Source organism: Gorilla gorilla, chromosome 19 (genome assembly GCF_029281585.2).
Source record: "Gorilla gorilla gorilla isolate KB3781 chromosome 19, NHGRI_mGorGor1-v2.1_pri, whole genome shotgun sequence".
Taxonomy (NCBI): domain Eukaryota; kingdom Metazoa; phylum Chordata; class Mammalia; order Primates; family Hominidae; genus Gorilla; species Gorilla gorilla.
Genome location: NC_073243.2, coordinates 94,051,508 through 94,078,703, shown reverse-complemented (window position 1 = coordinate 94,078,703; position 27,196 = coordinate 94,051,508). Strand labels below are relative to the sequence as shown.

At 36.5% G+C, this 27,196-nt stretch overlaps 1 long non-coding RNA gene across 1 annotated transcript; it reads right to left on the bottom strand.

Moving 5' to 3' along the window:
- Positions 1–533: 533 nt before the first annotated feature.
- LOC134757619 (uncharacterized) lies at positions 534–17,505 on the bottom strand. Its single transcript, XR_010131802.1, has 4 exons — positions 17,039–17,505; positions 15,186–15,402; positions 2,592–2,669; positions 534–645 (listed from the first exon to the last, which is right to left on the bottom strand). It is a non-coding gene; the product is annotated as an uncharacterized lncRNA (long non-coding RNA).
- Between the last annotated feature and the right edge of the window lie 9,691 nt (positions 17,506–27,196).

Below are 27,196 nucleotides of genomic sequence, written 5' to 3'. Positions count from 1 at the left end.
TTATCTATTGCTGTCCTATAAAATTGTACCTTGAGGTTAACAATGAGCTCTACTTTAAGGCTGGATTAAGTAGTAAGCAAAAAATTAGTCAATTTCAATAAACAATGCTTTAAATCTTCCAGCCATGAATAATCATATCTCCATTTTAACTTGTTACAAATTGTACTTGGATTGCATAGATAAAAATTAATTAAAAACACATGAAGAATTCTATTCTTCATAGCTTTATTTGGTTCTGCTTCTTAGAGAAAAACCCAGTGGGGTTCTTAACAGTATCCTTTTCATCTCGTTGAGAATACAATTGACTCTTGAACAACAAATGGGTTTGGGGCTCTGACCTCTATGTAGTTGAGAGTCTGCATATAACTTTTTACTCCCCCAAAATTTAACTACTGATTGCCTATTGTTGAGTGGAAGCCCTACCAATAACATAAACAGTCAACACATATATTATATGCGTTATGTATATTATATACTATATTCTTACAATAAAGCAAGCTAAAGAAAAGAAAACGTTAAGAAAATCAGAAGGAAGAAAAATGTATTTTTTATTCAGTGGAAGTGGATCATCTTAAAGGTCTTCATCCTCATTGTCTTCATGCTGAGTAGGCTGAGAAGGAGGAGGAAGAGGAGGGGCTGGTCTTGCTGTCTCAAGGGTGCAGAGATGGAAAAAAAATCCATGTATAAGTGGACATTCACAATTTGAATTTGTATTCTTTAAGGTCAATGGTTATTTATTTTACTAACCCAGAGTGATCTCCATACAAAGTGCTCCGTAATGTATGCATGTATAAGTGTATACTTCACCCTGACTTGGGTATTATGAATTACCTCTGTGATTTTCATTAGTTTTCTGGTTGGAAAGTTGAATACTTTTGAACTTGAATAATGTTCTTAGGAGTAAAGTTCAGAGGTTGGATGTTTATTGGAAACATGTCAATTTAGTTTTATTTTAATGGTTTGGACTAAAATATTGATTGACAACACTTTAGTAATTGCTCAATATAAAAACTGGTCAGCAATTAATTTTACAAACATTTATTGTGTCAGGCTTTGGGTTTGGCAAGGAAGACAAAAGATAAGTATGTGGCTTTCACTCTCAAGATCCTTATAGTTTCATTCTTTGCTCAATAAGCTGTTTTCTGAGGAAGGATCTGATGTTTAACTATATTGCTATACAACTTATGTTGCAGTAGGGTGTTGCAGAAAGTATTGAATTACAACTCCAAGTAAAATAATATTTGCCTAGTAGGCAATTAGTCTTAACTGGATTAAGTTTTGCCTACTCATGCTACAACTATTTATTGAATAACTATTTTGTATCAAGCACTGTTGTAAACACTACAGATATAGTAGAAATCAAGACAAACAGAATCTCTACCCTCATGGAGCTTACATCCTAGCAGGGACTGGGGAGGAGGAGGTAGCATGCACTTTTGCACTTTTTTTTTAGTAGGACAATGAGGCAAAGGTGCCCTAGAAATTGAAGCTTCTGACTTGATACTAAGCGATTAATATGGCCTACTTGCTTTCTATACTGTATGGCACTGACCCAAAGGAAAAGAAAGAGCTTCTACAATACTTGTAAGTACTTTTCTAACACTTGCAAGTGATTTTAAAGTCAGACAACAAAAAACTTATAATAATATAACCCTTCCAAATTATGTGTTAAGAATAGTATACAAAAATTATTAACACTATTCATGTAGGGTAGTGATTTTAGGTTTTGGACATTCAGAAGTGGTTAAAATTTCTTAGCAATAGTTTACCTGGAGCTTTCCTTTGACCTGACAATTGGCAAAACCCACAGGTTCTTTTTTTTTTTGAGACGGAGTCTTGCTCTGTCACCCAGGCTGGAGTGCAGTGGCATCATCTCGGCTCACTGCAAGCTCCGTCTCCCGGGTTCATGCCATTCTCTTGCCTCAGCCTCCCGAGTAGCTGGGACTACAGGCGCCCGCCACCACGTGTGGCTAATTTTTTTGTATTTTTGGTAGAGACCGGGTTTCACCGTGTTAGCCAGGATGGTCTCGATCTCCTGACTTCGTGATCCACCCGCCTCAGCCTCCCAAAGTGCTGGGATTACAGGCTTGAGCCACTGCGCCCAACCAACCCACAGCTTCTTAATGCCTGCTGAAATTGCTACGCACTGTCTGTGGGTCTGCTTTGGTTACTAGTGACAATGCCCACCACAAACAGAACTTGAAAAACATTTATATGTGGCTTCATATCACCTCTCTTTTTCATTTTGAATAATTCATATTTCCTGTTTTAAGATTACAGTGGAATACATGTTTTCTATTTTCTTTATCTTTTTTTTGGTTTCTTTCTTCATTTGTTTCTATTTTTTCTCTCTATTTTCACATAAGCATCTAATGTTTTTGGCTCACACTAAAGTATTTTAAATCCATTTCTCCATTATCATTTCTGCCATAACAGTTGGAAGAAACCTAAGTTCTTATGTCCCCAGTCTCTTTTGCAGTGAGAGCAGCCATATGCTTTAGTTCTGGAAACTAAGACATGGCCTGAACTTGCTAAGAGCTCTAGGAAGGATTTTGCTTTTCCTCATGTCAGGGCATGTTATAAGGTATTACCTGATATAATCCCTGGCATGGCTCCTTCTTCCTTCTTTCTTGAAGGCAGACTGCAATGCTGAAAGCTACTGCAGTCATCTTGCAACCAGGAAGTAAACATGAGAAATCCCAAGAGAATTTCAGAAATTGTCAGACCACTGAACCAATGCTAGCCGCTTCCCTCATGACTACTTGTTATGCTAGAAAAATTATCCAATATTTATGAAGCCACCCACTCTGTATAGTGTTTCCTGTTATTTTCAGTTGGAAGTGTTCCTATCAGATGATGCCACACACATAACATGCGTAAACAATTGTTAGTAATTATTGAAAGTTGAGCATTAAGCTATAAATTAAAACACAACAATGAAGACAAAATGCAATTCTTATCTTGAAGAAGCTTATGGTGAACATTTTATAAGTTAAGCCAATAAGAATCAAAAACCCTTCTGATATTAGTTGAAGGTCTGCAACTAAGCTGGACTGGTATGTTTCTTACTGATTCTTGGCGTTAGTTTTCTCATATATAAAACAAGGGATTGCATTATTTCCCGGGTCTATTGCAGGCATAAATTTCCAAGTTTATTAGAATAAAATGTATTTTAAATTCATGGATTTATAACACTTCTGTCGAACGGTATTTTAACATTTGTATTCCATGGATACTTTGGATGCAAAAGAAGCCTTCGCACATTTCCTGTTCACGCTTAGGATTCTGTGCATACTACATTGAAAAAGCTGGGCTATGAGTTTGAGCATTTTGATATGGCCTTCTAAAACTTCATTTACTTAGCATTCTAAAAGTCTAGTTTATTTGTTTACCTACTGAACAGCATAAATAGAATACCTGGAAATATCTTTTAGGAAGAATTTTTCCCAAGAAAATCCTATACAACTTCAGTAATTTTCTTCCCTTTTATGAGCACAAAATTCAGACAAAAATAATTCCATTAATATGGAGGTATGGCTGATGCACTAGGTTTTCCAGCCCTTTTGTGATATGACTGCACAATTGTATGAAATTGCCAGAAAGAATTTTCACTGATAGCAGGAAAAGTATTTTAAAATTGCTCTTAGGAGGCATAAAGGACAACAAAGTGTTGCTATACTGTTTAAAAGATTATGAACAAATGTGAATTAAAGGAAGAATTGATGATAAACGACATGAATTTCAGTCTACTATATGTTTCCATCTCATTTTGCAATAGCAAGGGGTTATGTGTGCTGACCAAGTGCCACTTGCTCCAACCAAGCCTTGTTTTTTTTTTTGTCATGATATGTTGATGCTTAATTCTAAATTGTAATTTGGTTGGTGTTGGAAACTGAGATGTACAAAGAAACCATCACTGGAAATAGAAACGAGGCAAAATATAAAAGAAAGAATTGATAGCCAGTACAGAAATTTAACACAGAAAATGAAAAAAAAGCAAAGAAGAAAGAATGGTGTGTGTGTGTGCGCATATGTATGTGTATGTGCATGTGCATAGGCGGACATGTGGAGTAATTAGGCAGGGAGAATAAAAGTGCATCAGTGTAGAGGTTGTGTCCTTTTTATGAGATGAGGAAATTATTTCTGGACAATTATCATTACTTCTAGTTTTCCAGAGTAATATGCAGTTCACAGGCTGGAGAGTCAATCTGGTACTTAAAAAGGAGAGATTCTTGCTTTCTTTGAAGCAGCATAGCATCTCAGGGTGTTGGTTGAGTACCACAGAAACAGAGATGCACGTTCTCTACATGCTGGAAGCAGTCATCCTGTTGCTAAGGAAACAGCCTCGCTCAGCAAGGGTCACCTTTGGAAACAACGGCAAGACTTCAAAGCAGATCAATAGAGAAATACCAAGACCTGAACTTCCTAGCAAATACTCTCTTCTATTTTAAATATCCTTTTCAACAAATGTTTGCTTATGTGATTTCTGTTTAGTGGGCAGTAGCAAGGCAAAATTGAATGTGTAATAAGTCGAGCCCAGTATTTTTCAAGCTCTGGCTCTTGGAGATCTGTGGTTTTTGATAGATGCTTTGAGTGTGGGATTGTGCAGGAACAGCAGGATGGAGATGGATTGATATCAGGTTTAAAAAGAGATGCTGCATTTATGACTTCATTCGAGGGAAGGGTTCCACTCATTAAAAAATGTAGATTCTTTCCTCATGCAAGCACACTTCATTACTCATTTGTCCACATTAGTGAGATTTTTTAATTTCTGAAAATGTCTTGTCATATCTTAGGTTTATGCACATTTTTGTGTCACTAAAGAATATTTCATTCATGTATTCATTTATTCATTCATTTGTCAAATATCTTTGATTTTCTACTGTTTCAGGTACTCTGGGGATAAGAAGTGAATAGAACATATTTAAGTTCTGGGGGACTCAATCTGAAGAAGAAAGCAGATATGGAAATAAAACAGTGGAATCACTTGCAGAGGAAACACAAGGAAATGCTTATAATTTTTTCCTGGGGAGGTGAGGGAAGGCATCTGGGGAAAGAAAATGCCTGATATTATCCTTGAAACATGGATTAGAATTGAACAGGGAATCTAGTCCTAGAAGTCCCAAGACAGAGACAACAGCAAATACTAAGTGCAGAGAGGTGAGGAAGAGATTTCATTTGGCTTCTGTTGATGAAGTTTAGGATATATTATGAAATGTGTTTGGAAAGGAGGCCAGAAAATGAAACTGGGCCTGGATCATAAAAGTTCTTACTTAATATAAAAATAAGTATATACTTTACTGCTAGTTTTTCAGATTTTTAAAATTTAATGTTATAATAAATAGAGCCTAGCTTGGTATTATTCCTCCCTTACCCCTTTGACAATATAAAATTTGTTACAAATACCTAAATGCTTTCAGATGCCTGAATGAACTGGAATTTCAGCAGCTATTTATCATCTAAATCAAGAATTGTAAAATTTAGTGACAGGTTCTTGCTATTAACACTCACAAAAATATTTGATTTATTAAAAGATGAATAATTGATTTTTATAACTGGGGTTAGGACAAATTCTGTTTTCAAGATAACTAGTAAAATTAAGTTGTTGGCTTCAACCATTTCTTGAAATCATATACTTTTTTTGGTAGAAAATTTAAGTGACAAATGCAGATAGCTGTTCTCTCTCCTAAAGTGTTATGAGCCACACTGAAATGCACCTTGTTAACTCTTCCTTTATAAGGGACAAGAATGAAACTTGTGTACAAGAAAATGTGGCGGGTGCTGCTGTTTGGGAGCTAGAGCTTGTTGGCCTCATCTAAGTTAGCCACCTGTTCTAGCCTGCGTTTGCTGAATAAATTAGATGCTCTTGGGAGAGTGTATGCAGCTGACTGGGTTGCCTTGTTACCTAGGCAACCATTTTTCTTCTGCTCTATGACTCTGAACGGTTTCATAACTCATTAGTGCTCCTCTGGGCATCAATGAGACAAAATTCCTTTCTTTTCTTTTTTAAGTTCCTGGTCAAGATGATGAGATTAGTGACAATTAATAAACACTCTTACCATATTTGTTTATTTATACAGGGTATTTTCCAAATGTTTGAAAAACTTAGGTCCAGACCTTAAAGGCACAAACGTAACAGTTAAATGGAGGAATGTGCACAATAATGAATAAAAAATGAAAAACATTTTCAATCTCAGATATTTTCAAAGATTGAAAATATTTTCAAGTGGAGTTTAAGACAATATGTAAAAACATAGATTCTCTAAGACAGTGGATGAAAACGTATTTTTATAATTATTCCAGCTGTTATCTCCATCAGGCCTTTTTTACTCTGTCTGATATGGCACAAGAAAGAGCACAAGTTAGCAAAGCTGTTATCAGATCCATAAAGCCATTAATTCAGGGGCTAAGTGATCATTTTCAGAATGCCACAGGGCCCAAGGAGTCATGGAGGGATGGCCGACCCTATAATATGGGAACACCATCAGAAATCCATGCAGGCGTTTAATCCTGACATTTAGACCCCAGGATATTTGTTTTCTTATATTTTGTGATCCGTATTTCTTGTCTTTCCTCTCTTCCTTTATATGTTGTCCCTTTTGATTTCATATCTTCATGCATTAGAAGAAATCAGTTAGCCTCCCACACAGGTAAATTTCTTAAATAGTCACCTTATACTAGGAATTGTACATATTATCCCACTTGCTTCATTTCTCATGTCAACTCGATGAGATGGATATCATTTATCTCATTTTACAGGTGAGTAGACTGAGGCCAAAGGTAGCAGAGTTGGTATTTAGATTGAGTTGTAGCTCATTCCAAAGGCATACTTTCTCACTATGAGGTGGTGTCTCTAAAGTTCTATAATAATGATGTATATCCTTTCTGAACGTTGGAGTATTAGGGAGAAAAAAAAGATGATATTTTGATACATTAAAATTAAGCCTCTGAGAGGGCTCTTGTTCTATTATTTTTTTGTTTTGTTTTGTTTTGTTTTGTTTTGACAAGTAGAATGCAACTCTATTAGGCTCTGCCAAATTCACTGTAGTGCTGGAGCTTTTGTACAGATTATGGGAATAGCTTTATCATACATGGCAATTTCTTTGACACTGCTTTTTATTATCCTTCTATAAGTACTAGAGAAACTGATTGAAACTGAACCTTAAACTCCCATTTTGTACCGATCTTACTTGTTGTTTGTAGTTGAAGAATAACATCCTGCTGATATCCACTGCAGGACCGCTAGGACCTCCGTTAGAGATTAAGCTCATGTTTTGATTGTAGACAAACCTTAGTGAAATTAGATTTACCCTAGTTTCTTATTTTCTAGTGATTCTGCATCCTGAGATTTCAAAGGTGGAAATCATATTTTCAAATACACATTTCACTGATAGATACAGGAAAATTTTAAGATACGGCCAAATCATGAATAGACAGTTTTTAAAAAGTACAGTTAGCAGTGTCCAATAAAGCAGTGCAAATATTTTACATGGTGTGAAGGCAGGGGGATTATGTTTTTTTGTTAAGCACATTGTGATTGATCCCTGCTGTAGTTAAAGATTAACACTTCACTAGACATCATAAACATGCAGGAGGAGCACAGAGACGTTATTCTTCTAGAATACAGGGATTTGACAAAAGAAGAAAACACATGCTTGCATTTGCTACAAGCATGATTAATTTGCTTTTCTTCTCTCCTATTTCCAGCATCAATGTAACGTCTGAAAGTTAGAAGAATATGGCAATTATTTTCAGTCTGAAAGATAATGTTATGCAAAGGCATTCTATTTGCTTTTTGAGAAACACCTTTATTTTCATTATTTGCCTCTGCCATTCTCTTCCACATTTACCTAGATTAGATTAAAATACTACTTTTGTGCTCCAAATAGTGTTCTGGTGCCCTTGTTTATTCAATGTGCTTTCAGCAACATTTATGGTCTCTCTTGTATGAGGTACTCTGCTCAGGGCTGGGCACCCAGAGATGAACATGCAGTCCCTCTGTACCATGAGCTCAGCTTTGTGAGGGAGACATATAAGGCAGTCAGTGGTCTCTGTAGGTTAAGTACTGTCATGGAGTATAATGCACCTGTGGGTTGAAGGATCTATTAGAAGTATTTTCAAATGGAGAGATTCTTCCAGCATCTACTCACACTGAATCTGAATCACCCTCAGTGCTTTGTACTACAGACCATTGTCCCTAACACTTGCCCCAAACACACCCTACCCCTCAAAGAATGGCAATCCTCCCAGATGTCTCCTCATCTCTATTGCGTATTTCTGCAACACCTATGATTAAGTTGCTTGATGACCATTAGAGGCCACAGCACCAATCAGGAGAGCAGCTTACAGGCATGAAGTCCGCGGGCACTTCCCACAAACATTGGAAAGCAACACATTCATGGGATCAGGATTCATTCTGCTGTTGTTTTAAATCTAAATTTTAAGTACCTCTCTATTTTCACACAGAAGAACTCATATTAAACATATTGATCTCTAACTTGATTTGTTCTCAAATAATTTGAAGACCTTTTGGTGTACTCAAGTCACAAAGGATATTTGGTGGTGGACCTTGGACAATCCAGACCAAACCTCCAGAGAGAAGGCCACCAAGGTTGTGCTGGAGAGGCCAGAAGCAGCAAATCATTAAGTCATTTCCATGATGGACTATACTCCCTCTGTCTTTTGCCTCTGGTTGTGCCTGTTCTACTTTGTAAATTCCTAAGAGAGAATTTTTATCTAGGTTGGGCCATATGTCTCTGCACTAGATCAGTCAACCATGGCCGAAGAGACTGGTAGAAGCGACCACTGGAAGCATCATTATGAGCTCTCCAGCCACTCCAGCTTGTGTTCTGCAATTACACTGGTTTTACCCTCATTTCCTTGAAAGGAGCCAGTTTCTAAATAAAAGCAACTTACCAGCACTAACTTTCAATTTATTGTCTCAAGTTTGAATTACTGGGCAAGGCCTCTTTTCTAAACTTTATTTCTTCTTACTTTATGTTATCAGGATCACTATTTTTTGTATGCATATACATATATATACACACACACATAATTTTTGTGTATGTGTGCATGTGTGTGTGTATATACATATATATACATACACACAAAAAAATAGTGATCCTGATAACATAAAGGAGATTTTATATATATATATATTTATATATATATAAATATATATATAAATATATAGAGAGACAGGATCTCACTCTCACTATATTGCCCAGCCTGGTTTGGAACTCATGAGCTCAACTAATCCTCCTTCCTATTTATATATCTATATATTATATATAATATGTACATATCTATTAATATATATAATATTTATGTATCTATTTTGTTATATATGTAATATACAAATAGAGACAGGATCTCACTGTCACTACATTGCCCAGCCTGGTTTCAAACTCTTGAGCTCAAGCAATCCTCCTGCCTTAGTCTCTCAAAGCACTGGGATTACAGGCATGAGCCACCGAGCACAGCCCCAGGACCATCAGAACCACCATTAACTTCTGTTTCTACCCTTTTTTTGTTTTCTTTATGAGTAATATTGTTTTGCCATAAACTTCCATATGGCTTAATTGATCTTGATTTTACTCAAAAATGATTCCTGTCCTCTACAGGATTTCATGACCTACGGCTTCCCATATAGTGACTCTCCTACTATGGAGTTGTCTTCTCTGTGAGGAACTCTCAGTTAATTTTCCACTGGCTCTGGAGTGGGTCTTTACTAAGATGAATCTTAACAGTAGAGGCATGAACAAATGAATGGAGGCAAAAGGAAGGAAATACTTTTAGGAGCCACAGGAGTGCAGTATATGTGTGGATGTAAGGATAGCTGAGTCTGGAAAGGTAAGAACAGGCCATGAAGAATTTGAAAGCAATGAGAACCCCATGAAGAATTTTAAACAGAGGAATGACGTGATTAGATATGCATATCAGGAGGGAGGTTAGCTTGATGTAAGACTTGGTGGCCATTGAAGGGCTAGTGAAATAACCTAAAGAAATAATAAAGTTGAAACCACGGTAGTGGCAGTAAAGGTGGAAAGTGGAGAAGAAATATGTGAAATGTTTAGGAGGCAGAATTTATAGTACCGGTGGAGTAATGAGGGAGAGAGTTGAGGCTGACTCTGAAGGCTTGGGGATGTTGATGCTACGACTTTGGAATGGCTGAGTCAAGCAAATTAACATATGCTTTACCTTACATACTTATCATTTTTTTGTGTGTGGTAAAATCTACTCTCTTGGCAAGTTTTACATGTACAATGCATTGCTATTAACTGTAGTCACCAGGTTGTACAATAGATCTCCTGAAATACTCCTCTTATCCAATTGAAATTTTGTATCCTTTTCCTCAAATTTTCCTAATCTCCATCTTGCACCTCTAGCCCCTGGGGGCTAACCAACATTCTAATTTCTGCTTCTGTAAGTTTCATTTTTTAGATTCAACACATAAGTGAGATCATGTAGTATTTGGTTTTTTGTGCCTAACTTAGTTCATTTAGCATAATATCCCCCAGGTTCATCCATGTTCCTGCAAAAAGCAGGTTCTTCTTTTTTAAGGCTGAATAATAGTCCATTGTGTACATACACTACATTTTCTTTAACCATTCATCCATTGATGGATACTTAGGTGGATTTCATATTGTGACTGTTGTGAATAATGCTGCAATGAACATGAGAGGGCAGATCTCTCTTCAAAAAACTGATTTTATTTTCTTTGAATATATACCCAGAAGTAGAATTGCTGGATCATATGGTAGTTTTATTTTTAATTTTTTGAGGAATTCCATGTTCTTTTCCACAACGGCTGTACTAATTTACATTCCCACCAACAATGTGCAAAAGTTCCCTTTCCTCCACATCCTTGCCAATGCTTGTTATCTCATCTTTTTCACAATAACTATTCTAATAGGTGTGAGGTGATATCTCATTGTCATTTTAATTGGCATATATCTGATGAGTTGAGAGACTGAATATTTTTCCATATATCTATAGACCATTTGTATGTCTTCTTTTGAAAAATGTCTTCAGGTTCTTTGCCCATTTTTAAATTGGGTTGTTTGTTTCATCGTTACTGAATTGTTTGAGTTTCTTATATACGTTGAATATTAACCCATTATCACATGTGTGTTTTGTGAATTTTCCCTCCCATTTCATAGGTTGTCTCTTCACTCTGTTTCCTTTGCTGTGCAGTAGACTTTTAGTTTATTGCAATCCTAGTTTTCTGTTTTTACTTTCGTTGCCTGTGCTTTTGAAGTTCTGTGAAATTCTTAACCTTACAATCTGATTGCTGATTCCTAACTGATGGGGCACTCAGGATTTCTAACCCCTTCCTTGTTTCTGACCTCTGATAAGCACTGATAAATTAATACAGCCATTATAAAAACATCTGAAATTTCAGCCTGTTAACTTAAGAGTTAACAAAATAGGAATAGTCCTTTCATTTTTTAGTGATAAAATGTTACATTTTTATTAAAATTTTAAAGAAAATATAGAAATACAAAATGAAGAAAATAAATATGGAAATACATATTGAAAGATATAAAGTATCTCAAGATTATATGCCCTGTACCCAGTGATAATTATTGCTAACCTTTTATTATACATCTTTTATTTTTCCTCTCCTTTTTTTCCCCCCTTGGGCTTTTTTTATTTTAAAACATAGTCTTGCTCTGTCACTCAGGCTGGAGTGCAGTGGTGCAATCATAGCTTACTGCAGCCTTGATCTTCTGGATTCAAGTGATCCTCCCTCCTCAGCCTCCCAAGTAGATGGGACCACAGTTGCTCTCCACCACACCTGGGCAATTTAAAAAATTTTTAGTAGAGACAAGGTCTGGATAGGTTGCCAGGCTGGTCTCAAACTCCTGGCCTCAAGTGATCCTCCTGCCTCCACCTCCCAAAGTGTTGGATTACAGGCATGAGCCACCACACTCAGTCTATTACATATTCTTTAATATTTAAATTGATGCCCTCTGGAGATTTCTCTGTTACTCTTCATACTATCTAGTATAAGCATTTTTATTTGATTGTAAAAATATAATCTACATCTTTTAATGTACACAACAGGTTAAGATTTTCATCGTGCTCTTTGATGGTCACCTGTTTTTCTCTTGGCTCTTCCATAATTTATGTAACTAATCTCTTTATGGTCATTGAGTTATTTCCAATTTTTTAAATTATATATAACATTAGGATGGGTACATTTCTACAAATATCTTTGCACATTTGCTGATTATTTCCGTAGCATGCATTCTCAGATGTGGACTTTCTGGTCAAAAATAGGAATGTTAACATTTTAATGTATGTTGCCACATTTCTGCCATTAGTTTACAAGATTATTACTTTCTTTCTGCACTGTTGCCAAAAATTCTTTTAAAGTGTCTGCTAATTTGATAGGTGATCAGAGTCTTACAATTGCCTGGCTCTCCAGGTCCTTATCCATATCTTGGGATCTTGTGCTGCAGCTACCATGAATAACGAAGACTTCAGAAATCCATCATCTCTCTAAAGGGGATTTTCTTAGTATTGAAAACAAATTTAGGTTTTACTTCTTAGATTAACTACTTAGTAGTCACTTTTTTTTTTTGAGATGGAGTCTCGCTCTGTTGCCCAGGGTGGAGTGCAGTGGCGCGATCTTGGCTCACTGCAACCTCTGCCTCCTAGGCTCAAGTGATTCTCCCGCCTCAGCCTCCTGAGTAGCTGGGATTACAGGTGTGCACCACCACGCTTGGCTAATTTTTGTATTTTTAGTAGAGATGGGGTTTCATCATGTTGGTCAGGCTATTCTCGAACTCCTGACCTCGTGAACCGCCCACCTTGGCCTCCCAAAGTGCTGGGATTACAGGCGTGAGCTACCGCGCCCAGCCAGTAGTCACTCTTTTATCACTGCTAGATGAACCCTTTCTTTAAGTGATACCTCTACTACTAAAATGCTTAGCAAGAATCTCTTCGAGGATATGAAATTTCCTGCAAGAACCAATTTCCTCTTCCACTCTTCCCTTAGATATGCTTTTTCAAAAAAAAAAATCTAGTTCTCTTGTTTCAAATATATCAACAATATTTTTTCGTATTTGCTTTTTTTTTTTTTTTTCAGTAGGCAAATTGTTCATGTTTGGCCCGAACTGGATGGATAATATATTCTGTAACTTGGACAACTAGGGCAGAAAACCCTCCTCAAGTGATGATGGTAATAGTGCAAACTGATTCAAAAGCAGACTTCTTGGACAAGGCATATGACCAGATTCTGTGGCTGAACTTCTGACTTCCAAAGGTTTACTCACAGTTGGGACTTTCTTCCTTTTTGAATCACACTGACCAGGATTTTGTTGAGAGAACACACACAGTGTGGGTAATGTTTCTGTCCTGTCTTTAGTTTTTGATATAGAGACTTCTTTGCTATAAAATTGAACTGTGTAACATTGATTAAGATTACTCAGGGGAACACTATATCACAACAAATGGTTGAGGCAATTCCAAGACTCTTGTATTTCATGGTTCCTTCCTCCTCATTCCGCTGGGGCTGACACCTGGCAACCTCTAGTTCCATTTCTATATCAAAGGTTTAATCATGCAGATACTTTCACAATCAATTTTTTCCCACTTCTTCACCAGAATATGAGTTATTTAAGGACACAGAATCTTTGTAAATGATCTCAGTATTCCCCACACACCTATCCTGCCGAAGGATTTATTTAGGATTCAAGAGATACTGAATGAATTAACTTTTAACTATGAGTCATGCTTCTAAGGAAGAATGCAGACATATCAAAGGTATAATAAATTCCTAAGCTTTTTCCCATTTTAGTGCTACCAAGTTTATCCAGGCTACCTCTATTCTCTCACATCTCAAAGCTTTCCCAAGCAACATAGAAGAGATAAATGGCTAACCTTGGCGGTGATTACTCATGGTATTAATCTAGTTCACATCAGAGGAATTTAGTACTATTCAGAATGCATCTGGTGTCTAGTGATTCAAAGGTTGTCATTCTGCCTTTTATCTTGGGAGAGTTCTGGTTATTTGCTCATGGTCTCACCATGCCCTGATGCTGGTTGATTCCTTTGTTTAAAAGATTTGGTCTTTTCCATCGTTTGGAGGCAAATCTATAATGGCACTATGTGATGGAGTGCTCTTTGGAATATTGTCTAGGGATGTCATTAAGACACTGTTTACATTATTTGGAAAGTAATGTACCCAGCACCTCCTTAAATCATCTGTGTTTACAATCATTTTCCAAAAAAGTGGGTTAAGATGAGCTCTATCCTTACGACTATGCTGTCACTTTTGAACCAGGCTAACAAATCCATTTGATGGGACATACTCATGTTGGGATCTAGGACTATGAACAGACAAAAAAAAAACTTAAGTTTGGGTTTCTTTTTCTTTTTCTGCATCTGATGGTATAGTTTTCTTTGGAATACTTATATTTCTAACAATTTCCTTGTCTTGAGTCAAATAACAATTATGGACAGATCTATTCTTCATCTTGAACTTCTGGAATTCTTGGCAAAGAGAAAAAGTAGCAATTCATGACATTTGATCTACAGGAAACCTATTATTTAGGAAAGATGAGAGAATGATAAATGGAGGAAAATGTTTTTCTGGACCAAATGCAGCATTTTAAAATTTTTAATCTGCCTGTTGGTCCAAGTCAGTGTTTCCCAAACCTTACTGCACATTAGAAATCCCTGGGGTGTTTTAATAATAATAATAATAATAATAATAACAATATTAATAAATGATAAATAAAGGCAAAGGTCTTATCTCAAGTACTCTGATTCAAATTTGGGGTTTGTGTCTGGTTGTTTTGATTTTTAAAGCCCTTAAGTAATACTAATATGCAGCCTGATTTAAAACCACTGGTCTATGTAGCAACACCCCATGATATTCTGATATTGCCCTTTAATATTTTCTTAACAATTTTTTCATAGTTTTCTTAGTTGCTCACAGTGTTTGCAACATTCTTCTGGCATCTCTCAAACATCTTTCATGTTAAAATAAGAAAAATATGCTTTTTATAAAGAAGAGACTTCACTGTGGATATGTAATTTCTCTCACAATGTGTTTTCATGACATGGAATGAGCATGGCTCAAATATGCAGGGATGGCAATGATTTCTTTGGCTTTAGCTTCTTTGGTCTTATCAGGACTTTGTATCAGGGTCCTCATGTGTTTTCAAACTTACCATCGGTCTGCTAGTAAATTCATATTGTTTTGTACCAGAAAATCCTGAATGATTTGCTTTCAGTCGGTTAGAAACAAGTTTTATCCCTCACTGAGATGAGTTCCTCCTAACCAGATGCTCTTCAAAGTAAATCACCTCTTGGGCAACCCAGTCACTATTTCCTTCTCTGTCACCGTTGGCACGCAGGTCTACAGCAAGGCCGCATGACACTTCAACTCTGTAAACATAAATGAGATAATAAATGACAAGGTCTCCCAAAAACACCTTTTCCACTTTAGGGTCAATGAACTCTGATCTAAATAAACACTTCAGCGGACCACCAAAAGTCAGACACAACAGCCAGAAGAATAGTCCCAATTTCTTCTGTAATTTTATTTGTTGCAGTTAATTAGCACCAAATAAAATTGTTATGCAGGGACATGGACTCCTAGCATGTGCACATACATACAGTATTTCATTAAAAATATGCTACTGATGTCTAAGGCCCGGTGCTGGCTGTCATAGGGACTATACACTTTCATTGGACATAATCTCTTAAGAAATTTACTATCTATCATCAGAGAGCTAAGGTAGGTATACAAAGATGTAAAATACAAGGTCACAGTGATAAGGGCTATGAGACTGGTACACACTAAATCCCAGTATTTAGAGAGAGTCTTTTCTGCCAGCATGAGATGCGGAGAAGACAGTCTTTCAATGAGATCCTAGGCAAAATCATGAAGGTGAGAAAACTTTTAATGCTGTATTTTAAGAAATTAGGGCAGCTCCTGATAATTCTCTCTCTCATTCTGGCTCCCAAATTACTAAACCAAATATATTTTTCATCCTAAATCATGATTGAATGTATTAATTTGTCCCCATTTCTTCCGCCTCTAGGTTTAAGCTATCACCATTTTTCCACTGAACAACTAAAAAAGCCCCTTGACTCTTCTCCTAGTATCCATTCTTGGCCATTGCAATGACTGTAATTAGATTAAAAAAATACATATTTTAAATAATTGTAGGTTTACACACAGTTGTAAGAAATATCATGAAGAGATCCTTTGTACTCTTTACCCGGCTTCCTTCAATAGTAATATATTGCAAAACTATAGAACAATTTCAGTAGCAAGATATTGACATTGATACAATCTACCAATCCAGTTTAGATTTTTCCAGTTTGACTTCTGCTCCTGTGTGTGTGTGAACACGTGTTTGTGTGTGTGTATATGTGTGTGTATTTATTTCTATGCAGTTTTGTCACATACGTAGGCTTCTACATCTACCACTACAGTCAAAATACAGACCAGCCCCATCACCACAATGATCCCTCTTTTTGCCTTTTTATAATTACCCACCTCTTTCCCATTACCTGCTTCTCCCCATCCCTAAACCCCAGCAACCACTAATCTGTCTTACTTTTCTATAATTTTTTCATTTCAAGAAGATTATATAAATGAAATCATTTTGGAATTGGCTTTTGTCATTTAGTATAATTTCCTAGAGATTCAATCAAATAGTTGTGTGTCTCAATAGCTCACATTTTTTAAATTGCTGACTAATATCCCATCATATTCCATGGTATGCATACATCAGTTTGTTTAACCAGTCACCCATCGAGGGCCACTTGGGTTGCTTTCAGTTTTGAGGTCTTACAAATAAATCGGCTATCAATGTTTATGTACAGGTTTTTGTGTGACTAAACTTTCCTACCTCTGGTATTAAATGCTCAAAAGTGCATTTTTTAGTATAGTAATTGCACAATAATCTCATATAGATACAATCTGATTGGGTCACTCTCCTTTTTAAAACCTTTCAATGACCTCCCATTACTCTTAGCATCAAGCCAGCAGGTCTAGAAAGCCTTGAAATACCTGGGGTCTGCTCTTCTTATCCAATGCCTTGACCTTCCTCTTCCTCTGTTTCTCTCCTTCAGACACGTGGGCTTTCCTTCCATTTCTTAAATGTGCCATGCTTTTATCCTACCATAGAGCTTTGGAACATACAGTTCACTCTTAGAATTTTTCACTTTTCCCTTCTCTATGCTGTTTAATTAAACTCTCTCTTCTTTCATATTTCAGTTCAAATCTCATCCTTGCCAGGGATATCTTCAGTGCTACCAGACATCTCCCTCTATTACATGTCCTGATAACACTTTATTCTTTCCTTCTGTAGCAAGAGTTTGTATGACGTACTTATTCTTTTGAATATTTGTTTCATGGCCATTTCTTTTAATTGGATCACTACTCTGTGTATCTCACTGTTATTAGTGAAAACTCCTTGGTAGAACCTATGACTTGCTACTGACCAATAGAATATGACAAAGATGATGAGATGCCACTTCTGTGATTCCATTCCTGTGATTCCATGATTGTGTTACATCATTCTCACTTAGCAACCGAGAGAGGGGGAGAAAGAGAAAAAGACGGAGAGACAGAGAGAGAGGGAGGGAGGGAGAGAGAGAGAGAGAGAAAGAAAGAGTATTTGTCTTTCTGGCTTTTATGAAGTAAGCAACCATGTTGAGGCAGTCCATCTGACAAGGTACTGCAGGTGGCTTCTAGAAGCTGTGAGCAGTCTCCAGCTGATGGCCAGAAAAAAATGTTGGGGTCTTCAGTCATACATCCTTAAGGAAATGAATTCTGGCACAAACATGAGAGAGCTTTGAAGCAGATTCTGATCCAGTTGAGTTTCCAGATGAAAATGGAGTCTAGACAAAACCTTTATCTCAGCCTTGTGAGATTCTAAACAGAGGGCCCAGGTAAGCCATGCCTAGACTCCTGATTTCCCCAAAATTGTGAGATAGAAGCTAACCCACTAGCTTCCATTACAACACCGTAACCATCAGTTATGGTCAATGGCATGGGCACTGAAGTGTTACATATACCACCCCTGGACTTTGCTCAAAAAAACTTTCTGCAAGACCCTCCCCAACATTTTCCCCAGGTTATTAGCCCAATTTTGAGCAGAGATTCAAGTACAGTAGACTAGAGGGACTCTGGGCGGTTAATCATTGCATGGGAGGTTGCTTACTGAATGCCTGCAATTGTTTATTATAATGTATCACTATGAATTTGGTGATTTCTTGTTAAATTAGCTGATATTATTTAGTTTAGCCAAAACCCTATATTCTTGAGATATAGAAATAATATTTGACAGCAGGATCAGGGCTTAATACCTTAACAATGAAAGCCGGAAAAATATCAGAAGATAGGATGACAAAACAACCAGAGTATCTTTAAAAATCTCCCTAATGTCTAAAGGAATGAAACTTAGACTGTTCTTATTCTATGACTAGGTCACTTAGTAATAATTCATACAAAAGTTGCTGTTTTTCACACCTTTGAAACATTTTTCCTTGGAAATAACTTCAGGCCATGAGGAAAAATTTGCCTGACCTTCAGAATGCCCTTCTTGGGAATGTTTCTCTTCTTTGCTAGTTCTACCATATTTTTACAAATAACAAGAAACATCAGGTGAGCTAGCCAATAGACCATTGCATTTCACATTCACTCTCAAATCACAAAGCAGAACAAGTGATTCCTTTTGTAGCCTCATCAGTGCTTGCTATAACATAATCTCCCATCCTTATTATAGCAAAGACAGTCTCTTTCTTTCAGCTGTTTGCTTTCTAACTGCATTGAGTTCTTCGGCCAATTTAGTAATAACTGCATGAATAGAATATTTCCATGCAACCCAAAACAATGTCATAAAGAAACTGCAAAAGAAAAAGTAAAACTATAATGACAAGGGAAGTGGTGACTTTTTTTTAACTGTAGGAGACATACTTTACATCAAATTAGTAGAACACCAATGTGATGGTTGGTCTGCAACTGATTAGACTTGCTATGAATTCTTTTACCCTGTCATCCAGTTCATAATTCTTATGCTCTTTATCTCAAATTTAGTCATCTTAAAACACACTAAGCTTTTTTTTTTTTTTTTTTTTTTTTTTTTTTTTTGAGACGGAATCTCACTCTGTCACCCAGGCTGGAGTGCAGTGGCGTGATCTCAGCTCACTGCAACCTCCACCACCCAGGTTAAAGCAATTCTCCTGCCTCAGCCTCCTGAGTAGCTAGGTTTACAGGCACGTGCCACCATGCCTGGCTAATTTTTGTATTTTTAGTAGAGATGGGGTTTCACCATGTTGGTCAGGCTGGTCTTGAACTCCTGACCTTGGATCCACCTGCCTCGGCCTCCCAAAGGGCTGGGATTACAGGCATGAGCCACCGTGCCCAGCAAAATCCACTAAGCTTTTGCATAATAAAGCTCATGGCATTCATGTCCATGGGGGTACATTTTTCCCTCACATCCACCATTATATCACCTCAAGGGATAACATTTCCTAGCAAGCCAACTTTCTTGCAAGTCAATATGTATTGTTGACTTAATCCGAATTAGTGCTTATATATTTTGATGGGTCAGTTCCATTTTCTTAATGGTAAAAAGTTTGTTGTTATACAATTTGATGATTTAATACTCTATTGATATTAAGTAGTTTTAATAATATGGGATATTTTCTCAATGTTATAATGATGGATTATTCTTACAACAAAAATACATGGCTAATTTATTTTTTTAATAAAGACCAATAAAATCTAAAATAAACAAGAAGTCTATTATGAAATGATGAAGAGATTTATTAGCTTTCATTATGGTCCCAAAATGTGGTCTAATTAACAGCACTAAACTCAGTCAATGCTAAAGTCATAGAGGCTAAAATAGAATAAACAAACATAAATGATTATGCTGTTTCTTGGCATCAGTTATCATGCCTTATATATATTTTTATATATTATTATATATTTATATAATATATTTATATATATAATATATATATAATATAAATATATATTTATATATAAGGCATGAAAATTGATATATATTTATATATCAATATATGTATTTATTTATATAAATATATTTATATATTATATTTTATATAATATATATTATTTATATATTTTACATATTTATATATTATGTATATATTATTATATATTTATATAATATATAAATATATGTTATTTATATATATAAATAATATATAAATAGATATATATTTCAAATCTATTTGGACTCTGTCCCCAAAATTATTTTATGTTGAAGGAAATGTAAACTCATCTTTAAAAATTAAGACATTACCACTGACCCCACAGAATTACACACATGTACACAAACAGTGACTATTTTGAACACCTCTATGCACACAAACTAGAAAATTTAGAAGAAATGGATAAATTCCTGGACACATACAACCTCTGAAGACTGAGCCAGGAAGAAATTGAATCCCTGAACTCAGCATTGAGTTCTGAAATTGAATGAGTAACAAAAAGCCCACCAACCAGAAAAAGCCCAAGACTGGATGGATTTGCAGCCAAATTCTACCAGATGTATAAAGAAGAGCTGGTATCAATCCTGCTGAAACTGTTCCAAAAAACTGAGGAAGAAGGACTTCTCATCAACTCATTATATGAGGCTAGCATCATCCTGATAACAAAACCTGGCAGAGACACAACAAAAAAAGAAAACTTCAGGCCAATATTTTTGATGAACATAGATACAAAAATACTCAACAAAATACAAGCAAACTGAATCCAGCAGCACATAAAAAAGCTAATCAGCTACAATCAAGTAGGCTTTATCCCCAGAATATGAGGTTGGTTCAACATATGCAAATCAATAAATGTGATTCATTATATCAACAGAACTGAAGACAAAAACTACAATTACTCAATAGATGCAGAAAGGCTTTCAATAAAATTCAACATTCCTTGATGTTGGAAACCCTTCACAAACTAGGCACTGAAAGAACATATTTCAAAAATAATAAGAGTCATCTATGATAAACCCACAGCCAACATTATACTGAAAGGAGAAAAACTGGAAGTATTCCCCTTGAAAACTGGCATAAGACAAGGTTGTCCTCCCTCATCACTCCTATTCAACATGATATTGAAAATCTTAGCCAGAGAAATCGGCAAGAGAAAGAAAGAATGGGCATCCAAATAAGAAGAGAACTCAGGGGATCCCTGTTTGCAGACAACATGATTCTATATCTAGAAAACTCCATAGTCTCTGCCCAAGCTCTTTGGGCTGATAAACAACTTCAGTAAAGTTTCAGAATACAAAATCTGCATACAAAAATCTGTAGCATTTCTATACCCCAACAACATCCAAATAGGCAAATCAGGAACACAGTTTAATTCATAATTGCCACAAAAAGAATAAAATACCTAGGAATACAGCTAACAAGGGAGGTGAAAGATCTCTACAACAAGAATTACTAAACACTGCTGAAAGAAATCAGAGATGACACAAGCAAGTAGAAAAACATTCCATGCTCATGGCTAGGAAGAATCAATATTGTTAAAATGGCCGTACTGCCCAAAGCAAATTACAGATTCAATGCTATCCTAGTAAACTACCAGTGACATTATATTAGTCTGTTCTCACACCGCTAGGAAGAAATACCCAAGACTGGGTAATTTTTAAAGGAAAGAGGTTTAATTGACTCACAGTTCCACATTGCTGGGGAGGCCCCAGGAAACTTACAATCATGATAGAAGGCAAAGGAGAAACAGGCACCTTCTTCACAAGGCGGCAGGATGGAAAAATGCTGAGTGAAGGGGGATGAGCCCCTTATAAAACCGTCAGATCTCATGAGAACCATCAGATTCATTATCATGAGAACAGCATGAGGGAAACTGACTCCATGATCCAGTTGCCTCCACCTGGTCCCACCCTTGACATGTGGGGATTATGGGATTATGGGAATTACAATTCAAGATGAGAGTTGGGTGGGGAGACAAAGACTAACCATATCGAACGTTCTTCACAGAATTAGAAAAAAAATTATTTTAAAATTCATATGGAACCAAAAAAGAGCCTGAACAGCTGAGGCAATTCTAAGCAAAAAGAACAAAGCCAAAAGCATAATGCTATTCTACTTCAAACTCTACTATAGGAATACAGTAACCAAAACATCAAGGTATTGGTACAGAAACAGACACATAGACCAATGGAACAGAATAGACAACCCAGAAATGAAGCCACACACAACCACCTGAATTTGGACAAAGCTGACACAAACAAGCAATGAAGAAAGGACTCCTCATTCAATAAGTAATGGTGCTGGGATAACTTGCTAGTCATATGCAGAAGACTGATACTAGACGCCTACCTTACACCACATATAAAACTCAACTCAAGATGGATTAAAGACTTAAATGTAAAACCTAAAACTATAAAAACTCTGGAAGATAACCTAGGAAATATCATTATGGACACAGAACTTGGCAAAGATTTCATGATGAAGACACCAAAAGCAACAAAACCAAAAATTGAAAACTGGGATCTAATTAAATGAAACAGATTATCAGCAGAATAAACAGACAAACTACAGAATGAGAGAAAATATTTGTAAGCTATGCATCTGACAAAGGCCCAATATCCAGATCCTACAAGAAACTGAAACAATTTTACAGATGAAAAAGAAACAATCCCATTAAAAATTGGGCAAAAGGCCAGGCCAGGCACGGTGGCTCAAGCCTGTAATCTCAGCACTTTGGGAGGCTCAGGCAGGCGGATCACAAGGTCAGGAGTTCGAGACGAGCCTGGCCAATATGGTGAAACCCCTTCTGTACTAAAAATATAAAAATTAGCCGGTCATGGTGGCAGGTGCCTGTAGTCCCAGATTCTTGGGAGGCTGAGGCAGGAGAATTGCTTGAACCCAGGAGGCAGAGATTGCAGTGAGCCAAGATCATGCCATTGCACTCCAGCCTAGGAGACAGAGCAAGACTTCATCTCCAAAAAAAAAGTAGGCAAAGGACATGAACAGACACTTCCCAAAAGAAGACATTCCTGCGGCCAACAAACATGAAAAAATGCTTAACATCATTGATCATTAGAGAAATGCATATCTAAAGCACAATGAGATACCATCTCATACCAGTCAGAATGGCTATTACTAAAAAGTCAACAAATAACCGATGCTGGTGAGGCTGTGGAGAAAAGGGAATGCTTCTACACTGCTGGTGGTAATGTAAATTAGTTCAGCCATTGTGGAAAGCACTGTGACAATTTCTCAAAGAACTTAAAACAGAATTATCATCAAACCCAGCAATCTCATTACTGGGTATATACCCACAGGGAAAGAAATTGCTCTTCCATAAAGATACATGGATGCATATATTAATTGCAATACTATTTACAATAGCAAAAACATGGAATCAACCTAAATGCCCATCAGTGACAGACTGGATAAAGAAAATGTTACATACACCATGAAATACTATGCAGCTGTGAAAAAGACAAGATCACATCCTTTGCAGCAACATGGTTGGAGCTGGAGGCTATTATCCTAAGCAAAGTAACACAGGAACAGAAAAATAAATACCACGTTTGCATTTATAAGTGGGAACTAAACAACAAGGACATGTGGGTACTAGAAGGGGAACAGCAGACACTGGAGCCTACTTGAAGGTTGAGGGTGGGAGGAGTGAGAGGATCACAAAAAAATACCTATCAGGTACTGTGCTTATTATCCAGGTGATGAAATTATCTGTATGCCAAACCCCCATGACACACAGTTTACCTATATAACAACTTTGAACATGTGCCCCCGAAAATAAAATAAAAGTTAAAATAAAAGTACTAACCAAAAAAAATTTTGCTGCTTTTTGTCTTCAGTTTTACCTCTTAGCCTTTTTATTTTTCAACTTTCCCAGTTTACCTCGTATTCTTTCTGATTTCTGCCTTAAGAAGAGATTACAGCAAGTGATTTCAATGTTCTTTTCATTCCAGTAATTAGGCAAAGGAACTCAGAATTATCTGTAAATAGAAAAAGACAATGGTATATTTGACTTTCATTTAAAACCTGCAAACTGATAAAACAAAAAAAAAGTCACATTTAAGAAAGAACTTACAGTGTGAATTCTTTGTATTGGTAACTGATTTTTAAAAGCAGCATTCTTTTTATGAGATTCAGGCTTTCAATGAAAACAAAACTTCTTTTGGCATTTAAATTATCTAGAGTAGGATATTTAATTATTACTTTTCGATGCATAAGACCTTTGGAAAGGTAAACATGATTAACTCTAGCGAAGAACAGCGAGAAAAAGACAAATTTAATCTGTAAGTAAGAGAAAATTTATTATGCTTCTCAGAGAACTGTTCTGTACATTAATATAAAAAAGCATAGTTTAATTTACATGCCTTGCTGAATTTCCAAGGCACTGATGCTGGATCATCAAAGGAACAAGACTATAAGTATGCAAATAATTAATCTGAGGCTCAGCAGTCCTAATATATACACACTGAAATAAAAATTTTTGCTACCAATGGAGGTTTTCAGTTCTGAGAACCTACTTCCTTTGAAATATCATTAAATTATTCCCATTTTTCATTAATTCCTTACTTCATTAAACTAAGATGTATTACATACCTACCATTCACCTGAAACTGGGCTAGGCACAGAGATGCATTAATAAGCAAAAAGGTAAGATTTCAAGCAAAGAGTGTGGCAGAAGAGTATTAAGTGTGTCATTCCATATTGATGAAAGTGCTCAGAAGGAAAAGCCCATGACTCTTTGTGAGTTATAACAAAGGCATGGTTTAGGCTAGGGGGTTCCACACAGATATCTTGGGAAAGTGAAGCTTTAGGTTGGATCTGAAGGGGAAATTGAAATTAAGAGGGGAAATGAGGGGAGGAGCCAGTCAGAAGGAGCACTCAGGCAAGGGCGCAGCACATGCAAAACCCAGGTAGGAGAAAATATGTCACAAACAAGACACAAAGAAAGCAATTGTATGGTTGGAATGTCAAGACAAAATGGAGAGTCCTGTGGGTTGGAGGTGGAAATGTACTCAGGAACAGGACCAAATATTACAAACCATTTCAATGACTTCTGCCAAACGAACCCATTTTTCTTATTGCAAGTTAGTATCGACATTGTATGTGAGTACAGATAGTTAATTTTGGAACAAAATACAGCAAATATAGTGTGAAATTTGGAAAATAGGACATTAAGTATAATGTGAAATATCACAGGAAGCAAATGGAATATATTGTACCAACTAAGTTTCCAACATAATATTCCATGATGATTTTTCATTTAACAAAAATTTTGGTGATTTGGAAAAGGAGATGGTATCTCTGTATCAGAAATGCTTCTGGCTGTAAAAAACAGAACTCCTGATTAACAGTGCCTTAAACCATATGGACATTTACTGTTTACCTAACAAGAAATGTAGAAAAAATTTTTCGAAACAACCAAGGATAAAGTTCCTGTTACCTTTCTTTCCTGCCACGCCTAACGTCTTGACCTCTCATGATTATGAGATGTTTGATATACCTCCAGAGACAAAGAAAAATAAGGGAAAACCTATGTCCAAAGTAGAAAGGAGAAGAAGGAGTGCAAATTATGATTTTCTACCTCTAATTTTCATCAGAAAAGCAAAATACTTTCCCAACAAATCCAAGGCAGTCCTTCACTTATGTCTCATTGGCCAAAAAGCAATAATATTGCCACTACTCCTACCTGGCAGGGAGCTGTGAACATGAGAATTTGGCATGTCTCAGACCTTCAGTAGAAAGCGGAAAAGGGAGAAAGCAGAGGCGGTGCTGCCTGGTTATTCAATCAACACTGCAAATGCCTGAAAAGACTGGGATATGACAACACTTGCCCTGGAAACCAAGACAGACAATGTTTATTTTGGACAAAATTATGCAACAGGCTTCTGTTTCTCCAGTTGGGGTTTTGTGAATATTCTACAATAATTTCTTGGTTTTCTGTTTGGATTTTTGTGATCACAGAGAAAAACTTGATGTTGGATCATACAACCATGTTGGATCACATGGTGACTGGACTAGAACCTACCCCTGTATTTGCTTGATGTTTAGATCACATTGACATCAATAGTACATCTTTGATGGTGATCAGCTAATGAAAAGATAGCAGAACATGATAAAGAAAGTACACCATTCTTGCCAGGTGCGGTGGCTTACACCTGTAATCCCAGCACTTTGGGGGCTGAAGCGGGCGGATCACGAGGTCAGGAGTTTGAGACCAGCCTGATCAACATGATGAAAACCTGTCTCTACTAAAAATAAAAAAAAAAAAATTAGCTGGATGTGGTGGCTTGTGCCTGTAATCCCAGCTACTCAGAAGACTGAGGTAGGAGAATCGCTTGAACCTGGGAGGCAGAGGTTGCAGTGAGCCGAGATAGTGCCACTGCACTCCAGCCTGGGTGACAGACCGAGACTCTGTCTCAAAAAAAAAAAAAAAAAAAAAGTACACCATTCTTTCCCAGAAGTGAAGTCCAAATGATATCATGAAGCACTGTGCAAATAAAGGTTTCACGTGAGTTTGAGTAAAGTGGTAAGTGAATTGAGTTACCAGATGGCACACAGTAGCATAGGCATGCTAAATGCCTTCAAAACTATGATGTGGCAGTCAGTATGATATTCAAATTTCAAACAGATTAAGATTCAGCATGTCAAGATTATTCATCATATTAAAAACATTAATTTTAATTTTATTGGAGTAATAGTTTGGTTTATAATTTGCAGATTTGTTTCTTACAGCCAAGTCCTGTGAGCATAAGATGTTTATACCTGTTTTTATATTTATAAGCATTTAAGAGTATAGTGAAAGTAATACAAGTCAACACTGAGTATATGAGTTAATATTTTTTTCTTTAAAAAGATTCTGTTCAAATTTTAGCAACATTGTATTAGAGAGCCCTTCAAGTTAGTCATGGAAGACCCTAAAATTACCCTTGCCTGCCCCCATGTCAAGAGTAATTACGAACGTCTATTTCTGCCCTACTCTGTCTTTTGCTAGTCCGCATTTTAAAAAGCAATGAATATACTCTTCCTGTGTGTCTTTTAGGCTTTGCCCAGGGATTTCATACTCCAACTCAAGAAACAGATCAAAAGACACAGAAGTTTCTGAGTGGTGTCTGCTGGAGTCTTTTATTCAGTGTATACAATGAAGTGTTTACATTAGAGTTTTAAAGCTGGTAGTATTTATTAA